Source organism: Chiroxiphia lanceolata, chromosome 2 (assembly GCF_009829145.1).
Source record: "Chiroxiphia lanceolata isolate bChiLan1 chromosome 2, bChiLan1.pri, whole genome shotgun sequence".
Taxonomy (NCBI): domain Eukaryota; kingdom Metazoa; phylum Chordata; class Aves; order Passeriformes; family Pipridae; genus Chiroxiphia; species Chiroxiphia lanceolata.
Window position 1 is genome coordinate 76,759,251 of NC_045638.1, and position 14,270 is coordinate 76,773,520.

The following is a 14,270-nucleotide window of genomic DNA, read 5'->3' on the forward strand; positions in this document are numbered from 1 at the left end:
ATGAATAAACTAGGCTACATTTTAGTGGAAAATATACATAAAGTCATATATCTTTTTCCTTCTTTGTATAAAACGTACCATAAAGAAATAACCTTGCAACCCAACTAATTCTGCATTCTATTTTGGAAGTAGGCTAACCAGACCCTTCAAGAGAAAAAGAAATGAAGCAGAATGCCTCGCTATACTAAGTCATGGAAAAAGTATTTCTTTCAATTGCTGGTATGCTTGTCCCTCCAGGATCTGAGTTAGGCAGATTGTGGTAATTAGTAACTAAAATAAAAATGCCCCATCAATCCAGGTCATTAATGAAGATGTTAAACAGTGTTAGTCCCGGTATCAGTCCCTAGGGCACTCCGCCAGTGACATGTCTTCAACTGTGCTTTGTGCCACCACCATCTTCAGTGATACCTTCCAACCTAACTCACATTATTGAGACTCAGTCTTTTCCTCAGTGGTGAATGAGTTTATCCTGTAACAAAGCACTGTGTGCTATTTTGCTAGAGGAATTATTGTAAGTTTGATTTGTTTCTGCAAACCTGATTTAGGTTGAAAAAGGAATAGTTGTTGACATGTATATTCATTTTAAATATGAACAAAAATTCTTGAGAAGAAAATAAGGGCATGATTCTTCACAACACTGTATTTGTCTTGCATTAGATAACCTATAGCAATCCAAGTTCTTAGGTGTGTATGAAATGAGGCAGAAACATAGGTGTGAGGTTCTCTTTCACATCTCAGTCACCTGAAACAGCTTTGTCAAGAGACTCAGTTTTGTCCTGGTTGGTACAATACATTGTGTTTTGAGTAGTTTACAAGACAGATTAAACATGATTCAAAGGAGAAAAATCACATTATTACTTTGTACTTCTGCCTAGCTTATAAAACCTACTAAATAGTTTGAGGGCAAAGCAGTGAGATGTGATTTGTCTTGTCCCATAATACTTTAGGAAAAGTGGGAGATCTCACTCTAATCACTTCTGTTTGTGACCCATTTCTTTGGCATCTCCTAGGAAACTGCAGAATAAAGTGATACTTCTAGAATGTGCTGCGGGATTGTAATGATATTTTATAAATCTCCACATTCACCCTTCCTTTACAGGAGCCAATACACTGAAAATATTAATGAATATCAGTTTCAGTACTGTGTTGTTGAATGCAACTTTCTTTTATTCAAAACTTGTCCTGGCAGAAAAGGAAAAGCAGAGGTGTAAATTTAGTTGAGCAATCTTTTATTAAGCTTAATGGCAAACCACATCGTGTGTCTGTGAATTTGAACAAAGTACTGCAAAACAGGGATCAGTCCTTTCTGTTGAGAATTTTTTATTTCAGTTAGGTGTTATTTTCAGTACCTCCATTTGGTGTCTCTAAAGATATGTAATTGTACAGTGTTTTGTCTTAGAAGCCTGGCCAAGTTTGTAGTTGTCTGAAAAAAATCGAAGTTTTAAAACCTGTGGCAAATTATCTTTTGTGGGTTTACAGCAGAAGCTTGATCAATGTTGAGATTTCTGGTTTTCCACTTTTCCTAATTTGCCATATTACATGCTGTCATGTAAACCTTGATACATTAAAATTTTAGAAATACAGAGGCAGTATTTCTATAATGAGCTAAGTAGTGCTATGAACATATCCAACCCATGAAAGAATTATCCCTTCCTTGCTGCAGGTTTCAACCCCAACCAACACCTACCTGCAGTCCCTCATCAGTTCTGCTTGTTCTGTCCAAGACTGCCATGGGACACCCAGGGCAGCATGGCAGAGAGCAAAGCATTGTCACACTTTGCTTGAAGGGCATGACACTATGGTCTATATTGTTCTGTCCCATTTTCCTTAGATCCAGCCCTGATGTGGAAGCCCCAGGGCTCCTTAGTTTCCGCTTTTCCTTTTAAGCAACCTTAGAATACAGTTGTTCTAGAACTGAGAGAATGAGGTGTGCTGCTGTACTCATCTCTCAGTCTGCTAATTGACCCTTTTTCTGGCACTTTCACTTCTTATCGGTTGATCTATTTCCAGTCTGTCTCGGTTAACAAACAGAAACCTGTAGCTAGCATAGCAGCAGCTGTTTCTGTAATAACTGCTCGAGAGATTTTATGAGAAACCTTTGGAAAGTCTAGACTATACTCAGCCTTTGACAGTTAGCACTTGTTTTGTGTCTTGTATGAGCTTTAACAAGGTAGGCAGACAGTGGATATTGCTGTGCTAATTCTGTGGTCCAGCTCTTATTTTGCTGATCTTGATTAGTTGCTGATTCAGTTTAATTTGCGGTTTACGTATATATCGCTTTCTTTTTCTTTTAAGGGAAGGCAGAAAGCATCCTACCTATTTAAGGAATTACTCTGATAGTGGCTATACCAAGTTTTTTCTCTGTCTATGCTAGCAGGATGATTGTGGTAGGTGAAATTGATGGGTATTTAAAAAGAGATTATATTGACAGAAGCAAAATGTCTCCTAACCCAAATGGAAGACACTAATTTTAATCACTGCGACCCGATGCTGAGTTTAAAAGTTTGTTCAGGTGAGTCTGGCAGGATTCCTAAAGCTCAGTAGTGTGCTTTTCAGATCTGTAAGACACATTTCTTGAGTTGTACCCTTCTTACAGTCATGAATTTCATCAGTTCTTGCAGAATAGTGAGTTGTAGTGGTTTCTGTATCATTTAACTCAAAATCCAAAGGGACTATATTTATAATTATATACCAAGTTTAGTTAGTTTGTTACATTTCAAGTGGTATTTTATTTTTGAAAACTAGTGAAGAACTTCTCCATGTGAAAGATAGCCTGACCACCACAAGTTAAACGCATCAAGCTTCATAAATCTGTTTCTCCCGTTTGCATTTGGTCTGTATAGATAGATAGATAGATATTCTATGTCTTTGTTTCTGTCCATGTCATACCATGGTGTACTGTCACTGAGCTTGGATGAGATACAAGACCCATCCAAACCAAGGGAGAACTTTCTGTTGATGTAATTGAACGTTGAATTATCCCCTCTGAGATGAGCAACAAAACCTGCAGCCCTTCATGGGAATATTTATAACAGTCTTACTGCCCCTTTTCGGAAAGGTGAATATTCAGCAAACATGCTGTTCTGAGTTTTTATTTCTGTGCTGGATATCTCCTTCCCACTTGCCTACAGTATTCTGTTCGCAGATATCAACACATCCTGCTGATATTTCCACCTGATGACTTATTTTAACCTTTGGAAGGATCCTGAAAGCCCAGCTTTCCTGTACGCTATTCAGAGAGAATCTGTCCTGCAATAAAATATTGCCTCCTTGGTTGTTTATAGATTGTTTTAGCCAAAGGTAACAAGAGCAAGGCACCTGTTGTGTGCAAGTAATGCCGATAAGCATTTGTTTCTCAGGTGCTATAGGAATCTGCTAACCAATCTCGATTTGCACTGAGATGCTACAAGAAGAGCATTTGGTCAGAATTGCCCCCAGAACAATGATAGTAGCATTATTTCTCTAGAAGCTGTGTGGCAGTAATTTCTTAATAAACAAGACAGCATGTGGAGGTGTTACTTTCTCTACTACCTCCTCAGGTACTTGGGAAGAACAAAATCAAAGCTAAGTTATGAAAGGGCCTGTATTTCAAAGTTTTATATGTAAAAATGGGCTTTATTTTCTCCCCTTTCATATTGGTGAGACGCTATGGTTTCCAGGTGTCTCTTTCTCTGAGTTCGGGCATTTACTACCAGACCGATACTGGGCAAGTAACTCTGCAGAGATTTGTCTCCTGTCTCACTTTCACTGGATTTATACCAGCCTTCCTTCCTCTCCACAGAAGGAAGTTATCTCCTGTGCCTTTCCATAAAGCTGTTCCCCACTATGCAAAGCCTAGTAAGTCCTAGATTGACTAGAGTCCTAGTTCAGTGCTGAGGAAGGAAGGTGCCCTGTAGTTTGATTGCTGTGGGATGTCTGATCTGCAGAATATGCTGTGACTTGCTGAGGTATTTCTCTTGGGTTTGCTAGAGTGGGAAGTTGCCTTACTTCATTCTCTTTCGTGGTTTTGTTTCCTGCACGTGGTTCATTATTTTGGCTACTGAAAGGGAAGGCAGAGCTGCAGCTCCTCCTGGTTCATACCACTTTGCTTTCTTCCCAGTCAGTTGGTTGCTCTCTTTAGAGTCCTGTGTTTTGTTTGACTCGTTAGTTTTGAGAAAGCATTGTGGGAAGACTGTTTTCTTTGTCTCCTGAACTCCTCTGGGCAGTGCATCCAAAATGAATGTGGAAACAGAGATAAAAAGACCTGCAGTTAGGAGGAATTTGGAGATTAAATCCAGTCAATATCACATGGAAAAATACATAGACAGGCTAGGAAGAATGTCATATAGTTCCAGTTAGTTTTCTCACAATCACACAAAAATCCTACTGTGAATGAAATACTTTCAGAAATGTTTGAAGTCTGCAGCAGGGCTTATGATTTTCTGACTGAGGTCACAACTGCTAAATAATGAAGGAAAACTCCTGCATAATTCCTTTACCAACTTGGTTTGGTTTTAACAGAACCTGTTGTCTCCAGGCTATTTGCTGTTTCTGTAGTGTGGTTATTTTGTATGCTGAGGCAGCATCATTTCATTTCCAATTCTCAGACGTCTCACTGTTAAGGCTTTACTGTGACACACAAATACAGATATTGAATTTTTCAGTGGAGGCAAATATACTCTCTAAAAAGTGTCTTGCTATTGCATAACTATTGCTACATATTTCTAATTGGTTTTCATGTAGTAGGAAAAAGATAGATAAAAATCTTGGAAAAACATTATATTATGGTATACAATGCTGCTTGTTTTAAACTAAAACCTTTTCTTTTTTCTTTTCCACTTCATTCCTCCCATGTACCCTTCACTACAATACATGAACTATTTTTCTATGGTGATGAGATGAATAACTGTTTAAATATGAAGTTTCTGTTTATTTCTGTGAAAAAAATACAGTTATTGTAATAGAAAAGAAAAGAAGAATCAAAGACCATCAAAAGCAGTGTGGGCAGCAGGCCTAGGGAGGTGATTCTCCCCCTCTACTCTGCTCTCATGGAACACTACCTGGGGCACTGCACCCAGCTCTGGGACTGCCAGCATAAGCAGGACAGGGATCTGTTGGATTGAGTCTAGAGAAGGGTCATGAAAATGATTGGAGAGCTGGAGCACCTCTGCTATGAAGACAGGCTGAGAAAGTTGGGATTGTTCAGCCTAGAAGAAGAGAAGAGGGTGCTCTGGGGAGTTTTCCAGTACTAAAAGGGGACCTACAAGAAAGCTGGAGGGGGACTCCTTATCGGGGAGTGTAGTGACAGGATGAGGGGTAACGGTTTGATACATAAAGAGGGTAGATTTAGATTAGATATTAGGAAGAATTTCTTTACTGATAAGACACTGGAAGTTGTGAATGCCCCATTCCTAGAAGTGTTCAAGGCCAGTCTGGATGCGGCTTTGAGCAACCTGGTCTAGTGAAAGGTGCCCCTGCCCAAGGCGGGGGGATTAGAACTAGATGCACTTGAAGGTCCCTTTCAAACCAAGCCATTCTACGAAAACTAACAGAGCATTTAAATTTACATTTCAGTTAGTATTTTTACAGCTGAAATGAGTCAGGTTTTGGATTGGCATTCTTGAAATACAGTTCAATTTTTTTATAGAAAACCCTGTGGTGTTGTTTGAGTAGTTACTAATTTCTTAATTTTTTTAAGAATTTTTAATTTCTTCAAGAGGTTTATCAGTGGAAGTTATTTCTGTTCCCCTTGTTATTTTTAGAAGATCAGTATTTGCTGCATGGAATGGAATCGTGGTGTCTGCCACAAATTAACAGCAAACAGGCTGAAGTGGAGCATTAAAAAGTTATCTTTAGCTGTTGCATTTCAGCTGTACTTCAGTTCTGGAATTCAATAAAGAAATCTAATTTCATTAGCCAGTGATGTCATCTCTATTGTCATAGGAACCCTATTTTAAGACTGTGGCAAATTTCATGTATAAATGACAAGTAGTCAGTCAATAATAATAATCACAAGTAGTCTATAAGCAAAGAAACAAGCTTAACTTGTTAAGCTCCTGCTGTGGTTTCACTTGGCTTTGAACTGGACTTTATAATACCAGTAAGTGTAGTAAATGAGGTCTGAAGTCTGTCTGCCTTTATACTATCTTTACAAATCTGAGTATTTTGCATAATGTGATGTTCTGTTTCTGTTTTTCTTACTAGCTGTGTTTTGTGAGGAGTTTCTCCACGGATCTCTTGTTTCAGTGGAGTTGTCTCTGGAAATTTTCACTGAGGCATTGGCAATTTTGAGCAGTTAAAGTGTACAGTTAAAGAGCTGTTAAACCTGTGATGCTGGTACACTTGACAGAAAGATTCCAGTTCCAGGCAGTGGAGAGTTGTGCTCTTAGCAGAGAAGCAAGTTGGGAGGAAACCTCTTGGTGCAGGGCAGGGACAATGCAGGTGAAGCTCTGGTCTGCTTGCTGGGGCAGCAGAAGAATGGTTGGAAGGAACCAAGGCCGATGGTGCAGTGGGAAGCAATGAAAGCTGGACACTTCACAGTTCCTTGTGAGATGCTCTTGTTCCTCCTTCTCTTCCTGTTACCGCCTGCATCTCTCTGCAGTGCGCGTTCCTGCAATCCATTGTAAATTCAGGGCCAGATGTTGAGGCCCTGGTCGAGCCCTTTTGTATAACTTCAGGCTGCATTATGTGAAGACACTCATTGTGCTAATAAAGCAGATGGAGAGAGAATGATAGTTTGTGATGAAAATCGGCAGCATTGAAATACTGCCTATCCAAACTTCAGAATGTGTTTTTCCTTTATGATTTTTTTCCATGCTTTAAAATAATATATCTATATCAGATGTGTGGCAATTCTTAGGGGTGAAGCATAGCAATTGTGTGAATTGGTAAAACTGTTTTCTTCAAATGATTTTAAAAGTCTTTTTGTGTCATGGAGTGTTTTGAATTATCTTATGACCCTTCATTAACTAAGAAGATGGCTTTTGTTCATTCTTTGGGCTTTGTTTAGTTTTGGTGTAGTTATATGCTTTTGACTGCTAAAAAACGAGTTTGCTTAATGTATTAAAGCAATTTCTGTAAATTCATGCCCAGATCTTCATTCCTCAGTAGATTTCTCTTTTACAGTAAAGATGTAGAGGATTAAGAAACAGGCCATATGGTAGTTTCTATAGCAATGGATTAAAAACCTTGTCTTGTCAGGTCTTATGAGGTATGATGCAAGAATTATTTTGGGAAGGCACAGTTTGCATGTCTTGTATCCTGGCAGTTCTCTGTTACTGTAATGAGCTCTGGGACAGCTGTATGGTGCAGTTATGAGAAGAGCTCGTTGACCTTTGTTTAAAACTCAGATTGAGTGCTTAAAATCATAATTTTATCCCTTTGAATTACAGGTATTGAGCTGTTTCCATACTACTTTCTCAGTATGTAGGGGGCAAGATTTTAGTGGTAGTAGTGCAGGAAGAGGTTTTAATTAAGGCAGAACTGTTTTAAACAGAGTTGAGACATCTGCTGAATCCATACTTGGGTGCCTTATTTAATAACTTGTTGTCAATGGTATTCAATTCAGGATTAAGACACTGAAATTTTAGTGTTTACAAGTAGTGTGTACATGTGCACTGCATGCCTGAGTTCCTCTGTAGTCAATGGGGTTTGAGTCAATCCATCCTACAGGGTCATTCAACTCATGCTGAACTACCTACCTATTGTCTTGTTTCACAGGTTTCACTTCCCGAATGGGTTATTTTAAAATCTAAGTCCAAGTGTAGATATCTTAATCTTGAACCGATTTGACTGTTCCCACCCTATGACTTAAAGTTAGCTTGAACTCTTGTACTACAACATTGCAAGCAGAAAGCTGAGACCTGCAAAGGAGAATAAGGTTTGATGAACAACCCCAACATCTGTAGAGAGTGAGGGAAGATGGTTTTCCACTGTGTAGGATGATGAACATGCAACATGTTTTACCCATGCCTTGGAACACCCTGAACTTGCAAGGACTTGGGCCATTATTCAACAGCTGCTGTGGCTGTGCCACACTAGTATATGGTATGAGTCTATACTCTGAATGTAAGTATTTTCCTGTAGATTGGTCTCCTGTTTTATTCATGTTTGGCAATATTAGTCAGCCACAGCCTGGTTTGTGCTGTATCAATTTTGGTTTATGTTACGCGGAGGCTCTATTCACAGTTCCTTACACCACTGCTGTTGTAGAAAACTGGCAATTAAAGGGTATAATGGATGATGACAGGATGATAAATGTACAGGTAGTGTGGCATGGAAGTAAAATTAAGGTTGAAGGGAGTCCTGCTTACATGTATTTGGAACTTCAGTAATGTGAAAATTTTGTGTGTTTCCACAGATTTTTGTAAACAATCGATGGTTTAAAAATGTGAGATGTGCTTTTTGAATGCTGAAGTGTTTCCTTTTCTACTTAGATAGAAAATATCTTGAGAACTTGCTTTTAATGTGTGAAAGAATTGCAGATATGTCACAGCACCACATAGACAGATGTGCATACCAGAATCCTCTAAATATTTGCATATAAAGTTGCACTTAGTACAGAACAGCTGTGTCTGTGTTGTAAGGACTTTTTCTGGAGTTTCTTGGTAGACGTTTGGTACAGCATTAATCATGTAAGTAAGGATCATTTGTTTTCAGGACATAGAATAATACAGTAAGTGCAAGTCTGAGGAGATGTATTTGAGGACACAGAACTGCTTTCTTGTCACCGGGCATTACATCTTGGAACAGATTGAGTTCTCTGGAGGCCACTAGAGTCAGGATGTGTAAGAGTGCTCTTCTATTCAACTGTACTCCATTAGAGAGCAAGTGATACAAAACGTTGGAAATTTTCTTTCCTTTGGAAAAGAAGATGAATGATTTGATGATGTATTTGGGACATATTCTGCCCTGTTACAGGTGGATGCAATTCCTTGTATGTAGTAGCTCCCATGGATGTGAGAGAAGACTGAAAGAATGGAAAATATTGCAGAGGAGGCTAACTCAAGAAAAGAAATTAAATGAAGACTAACAGCGTTAACCTCTTGCTTTCTGTGTCCTAAAAGAGTTTAAGTTAAGAGCTAGGGAGACAATTTATTAAAGGATGAAGATGAAACATGAGCAAAATTGAATAAATTGGATCTTGTTGAGAACTTGACTGGGTCTTTGTCTCTGGATTCACAAAAGGGACATCAAGGTCCTACATTTGGGTTGGATAGCATTTTCCAGAAAAGGGAGATTTATACCTTTCATGGCAGAGAGAGGGAAGCAGTGGTAATGCAACTATTGCCTTTTAGTGTAGGGGTTGAAAGTCTTTTATGTATAAGTCTTATATTCAACTTTGAGTTTTAACACAGGTAATGATCTGGGAAGATGCAAAGACCACAGGTAATATCCTGACATACAAAAGAAACTTGATACTTTTAGAGATAGTAGGAACCAACATATTTGATGGGTTGTCTTTAATGGATTAGGCTTGTTGTGTTCTTCTAGTCTGGCTATTCAATCATCAAGACTAAACAGTAACCCTGGACTTATGTAGAGACTTTTGAAACAAGGAGTCAGCTTGAGAAGACATATGCATGAAGCATAAAAATTTGTAGCAGCTGTGAGACATCTTGGAGTGGGATCAGCAGCAATTAAAAGTTGGTGTGACAGTGGCAGAAGTACCACCAGCATCCCAGCCTCTACCAAGGCTGGGCAGAGCTCCACCGCAAGGAGCTGGCATCCAGCTAGTGACATGACTGGTCACTTGGAGTTGGTGGACCTCAAGAGATGAGTCCCTGAGTATAAAGGGGGAATGGTATATATTCCAGCTAGCTGTGACAAGGCCTGCAGAGGATTGTAAGCTCCTCCATCCAACAGGGCTTAGATTGAAAATTGCAATAGTTTTTCTCTTCTTGTGCATTACCTGAATCTTGTAAACAGAGACCAGACAGTAATGGAATTTGTGTCATGGAGTTGATGGCATATGTAATAGCTAGGAGAGATACTGGCATACTGTTCAGTGGATGCACTCTACTCCTTGGGCTTATCAAGAAAATCGTAACAAGGTGAGACCTCAGATATAAAAGAGTGAAGTACTGTCCATATATTGAAATATTTTTTAAACTCTCATGTGCTAGACTTCAATTAAGAGGAAAAAATGCATAGATAACTTAAAATGACACAAAAAATTCAGGAAGATAGTAATGCATTGCACAGATGGAAAACTGAATACAATTTTTGAAGAAAGAAAACCTAGAGTAAGTATATTAAGCATCTGACTAACATCACCATAGTGCCTAAGAAGATAAGCAGGCGTAGCAAGAGATAGTATGCTTTGGCATAAATCTAATATGGGGGAGGCCTGCACATGTGTTAAGAGTTTTTTGAGGTAAGCACTACTGAAATATTTCATCTTCACGATTGTCAGTGTTGCACTGATTTTCTGAAGTATGTCCAGAGCAAGGTAAAATTGCTATGATATAGATTATTCAGGAAAGATAATCCCATCCTCTTTCCTTTTAAAATGCAGCGTTTTCTGAATTCCAGATTTTGGAATTTAGCATGGTTTTTGCAGTGATAGGCGCTGTGTATTACCAGTTGATTGCCTCGGTCCTGTGTAAGCCAACAGGCTCTTGTCTCTACATAGAGCCCCACTGTGTTGTTCAAGCTCCATGTGTGGGCTTTAAACTTCTCAGCTGTCTTTGAAGTAGACATTCTTTTTCATCTGTTTTACATGTGGGAAACTGTTATGTAGGCTGATAATCTGTCTTTGCTCTCTGAAAATTCAGTAAATAATGTCAGAGACTTGAGAAGCATTCCACATTGTACTTTTTTTAGCTTTAGAATATGTTTTGTCTAAGGTAGTCTATTAACATCAAATACAAATTGCATCAGAGACAAAGCTTAGAAAAACAATTGTCATTCCTCGCTGTAGCAATGAAATCCTTATTAACATTGTCCTTATAGCCCTATTGCATTATTTCTGTTTTGCCTTTGAATCTTTACTTATTTGACAGATCAGTCATTGACCTTCATCCTCCTGCTCTTTCATGAAGTACAGCACCACTGCACTGAAAGTGGTGCACACTTCTTATTCCCTAAGGAGTTAAGAAAAAGCTCCTTTATTCCCTTTTTCTTTTATGCTGGATTATTTTCTGGTTTTTGCATTTTGCAGTATTTTATGCCACAGGAACAATGCTCATGATGTGGATGTCCCTTTGCTTTGATGTTTAGCCATTCTTGAAGGCTGTTTACTGCTTTGAATGCTTCCTTGTTATGAACACCCTCTCTTAAATCACCTGACAGTGTGACAAGTTATTTAAAACCACAAGTAGATATTATTATTAACTGATTTTTTCTTTTAAGTTTTTTTACTATATTTAGAGGCACACTTTTTTGATAGCACAAAGAAAAATGGTAAAACTTGTATAAGATCAAAGCATCCACTATTTATATTTTTTGAATGTAATCCTTGGATGATGCACCATGGGCTAGCTGGAAATTTGATCCTTATTGACTCTGCTATCTAAGAGAAAAAAGAAAATAGGTAAGAACTAAAATAGTAATTGGAAACGGCTCCTGTGGAGGAAAGCTATCATGAAACAAATTGATTCAGCAGCAGCAGAGTTGCTTTATTGATTGTACGTCCTTAGTAAATTAAAAAGAGGACCAAATACGTTAATCTTCTATGTGCATGTGTGTTTGACCATGACAATTCAGAATGTTCTGCCAGAATAAAGACACATATAGGACTGTGGGAATGTTATCTACTTCAGTCAGTAACAGAATTGTCAGAGATAAGAACAGAGTTCTTCAAAAACCCTTCTAGGTGAAATGTTCTTTCCTGTGCTGTAAACAAAGGATAAAGGAAGTACTCTTGCTTTTAAAGAGCTTTTAAAATGTTTTTTAAAGCATTCGGGTACAGTTAATCTAAATAAAGGAGTGAAGCATAGGAATTGCACTGATTTTCTTCAAAGGTTCACAGTAGGTTCCCTAAATTTGATTCTCTGTCTCAATTGCAATGTCAAATTTATTGTTAATAGAAAAAGTGCAAAACTGTAATATATTCTAGCTGAAGACCTCAGTCTGCTTCATAAGCGAAAGTCAGTTTTGGATTTGGATTTTTGGCTCTTCTAATTACTGCTAATTACTTAATGTTGTTGCCCATTTGCAAGTAAATTAGTCCTTTATTTATATTTTCCTTCCCATGTCATGGGAAACAGCCACACAATGTGAGATTACAGTACAGTACAGAAAAGTAGGGAGCAGGAACAGAGGTGGGATCCTGTGCTAGTGAGGATTAGACTTGCCAGATGTTACAGAGATAATCTCCTGTTTTCAGCCTCAAATTCTGCAGCATCATAAGTTTTGTTTCACGTATTTCTTGTTGGCTTAGAGTAGCTGAAATTCAGCCAGGAGGACATGCTCTTCTCTTCTCTATTTTCCTGCCACTGCTGCCTGAAAATCCAGTTACCAGGGATAGTTCTGTGGCCTGTCATTCCTGATGTGTTATCTATTACAGAGCACTCTGAACCTCTGTTGGTTTGGATGCACAGTTGTTAACAGTACAGGGTTTGTGGAGCATCTTCTGTGAAGAGACTCTGGGGCCATGCAGTTGATGGGGGGAAAGGAATTGGAGATGCACAGAAGCAGGGAGCTGGAGGTACTATTTCCCACTACTTCATATGGAGCCTGGCATGTGGAAGTGAAAGGGAACAAGGTCCTCTTTTGGGCCCTGAAGGGAGGTGGGAACTGGAAGTGTAGGGGACTCGGTACAGGTCTCTTCATTGACTTATGGGTAAAAAGCTCTGCAAAAACCAAGCTTTGTAGCTTGACGGACAGTGGGGTAGCGGAGCCTCCAGGAAGGAATCCGGACATGCTTGTGTTCAGTTTATTTTGCCATACTATCTTGTCCCCTCACACCTGTCCCCAGCAGCAGTGAGCCAGAGAGGCAAAAGACAAACTATCATCTCACCCATTTCATCCTACCGCTTCACTCCCCATTTCTTTTCTTTCCATGCTTTTCCTTTCCTTGTCAGTTGGTCCTGATTAGTTATCTTCTGGTTTATTTGCCTTGCCAAACAGCTACATCTTTTTACAGAAAGCTGGTGCTGCTCATGCTTTATGGGACAGCCTCCCCATCAGATTTGTAAAGCCACTGTGTTTTCTCCTTTTTCACTCCATGCTTCTTTGACGTTACCTAGAAATTGCAAAGTGCAAGGGAAGGAGTACAGTACCAAGTGGCTGCCATTCATCTATTTTGTAGCTATTGAAGTGTTTCATAATCAGAGCTTATAGTTGTGCTTTATTCTTCTTCCCCCATATCTCTCCACCCCTTTCAACCCTGCTGTTTCTCATCCTTGTCACTTCTTGCCTTAAATTTAGATAGCCCAATAGGAGAAGTTGTGTCACTCTATGTGAGTGGTACTACAGCATAAATAATTTTTTCCTAAAAATGTAAATGCCCTTGTCGTTTACTTCAGTGTGCACAACATTAAATAGTAATTGTTGTAAGTGGCAATTTGTAGTGTTTAAAAGTCTTGGTTATTCAGTCTCTGTCTTGCTGTGTTTTTGTGCCGAATGACTGATCATTGCACCACTGTTTTCTCTTTGTTAAATGCATCTGTATGCAGAAGCAGAACTGCTCAATTTGTTTCAATCTGGCATACTGTAGTAAGTCTGCTTTTAAATTGCATACTTAGTAGGTTACAAATCAGGGGGCAGCACTTTCATGGTGCTAATTCTCCAGTGTACCAGGAACTGCTGACTTGAATAGTTTTTGACCACTTTTCTTTCTGTGAAAGTCTTCTGTAACTTGTTTGGCTTGCTTAAATGACCTGCTCCTTATTTTCCACAGCAAGAGTTTCTCTCATTTGGGAAATGTAAAAGGATAACATTCCTAGCCCAAGCAAAAGCAAAATGTACCACTGCCATCTGGGCTGTGAGATTGGAATAAAGCTGAAAGCGTTACCTCAATATATTGCCATGGCTAGAAGCCAGATGGCAAATAATAAAAGGGTGGTCTGGTAGTTGGCATGTTAGTCAGGATCTTTGGAGAATGCATGTGCTTATTGTGCTGCAAACCTCCGAGAATGTGGGCAAGTTGGAAATTATTTCTCTCACCTAATACTTCTTATCTAAATGTTATGTATCTACAGAGTTAATTGTCTCAGCTCAGTCTGCTGGAATGGATAAGCATTTCCAGAGGGCATAGGGCCACTCCACATCACTTAGCTCTACATTTTACTCTAGGATGAATGACCCTGTGGAGAAACTTGTCTCTCTGCATAGATATCACAAAAACA

General features: G+C 39.0%; 1 protein-coding gene across 2 annotated transcripts in view; it reads left to right on the forward strand.

Annotated features, from left to right (window-relative positions):
* ALKBH8 (alkB homolog 8, tRNA methyltransferase) overlaps window positions 1-14,270 on the forward strand; it is a 46,164-nt gene that overhangs the window by 15,880 nt on the left and 16,014 nt on the right. The window lies entirely within an intron of this gene.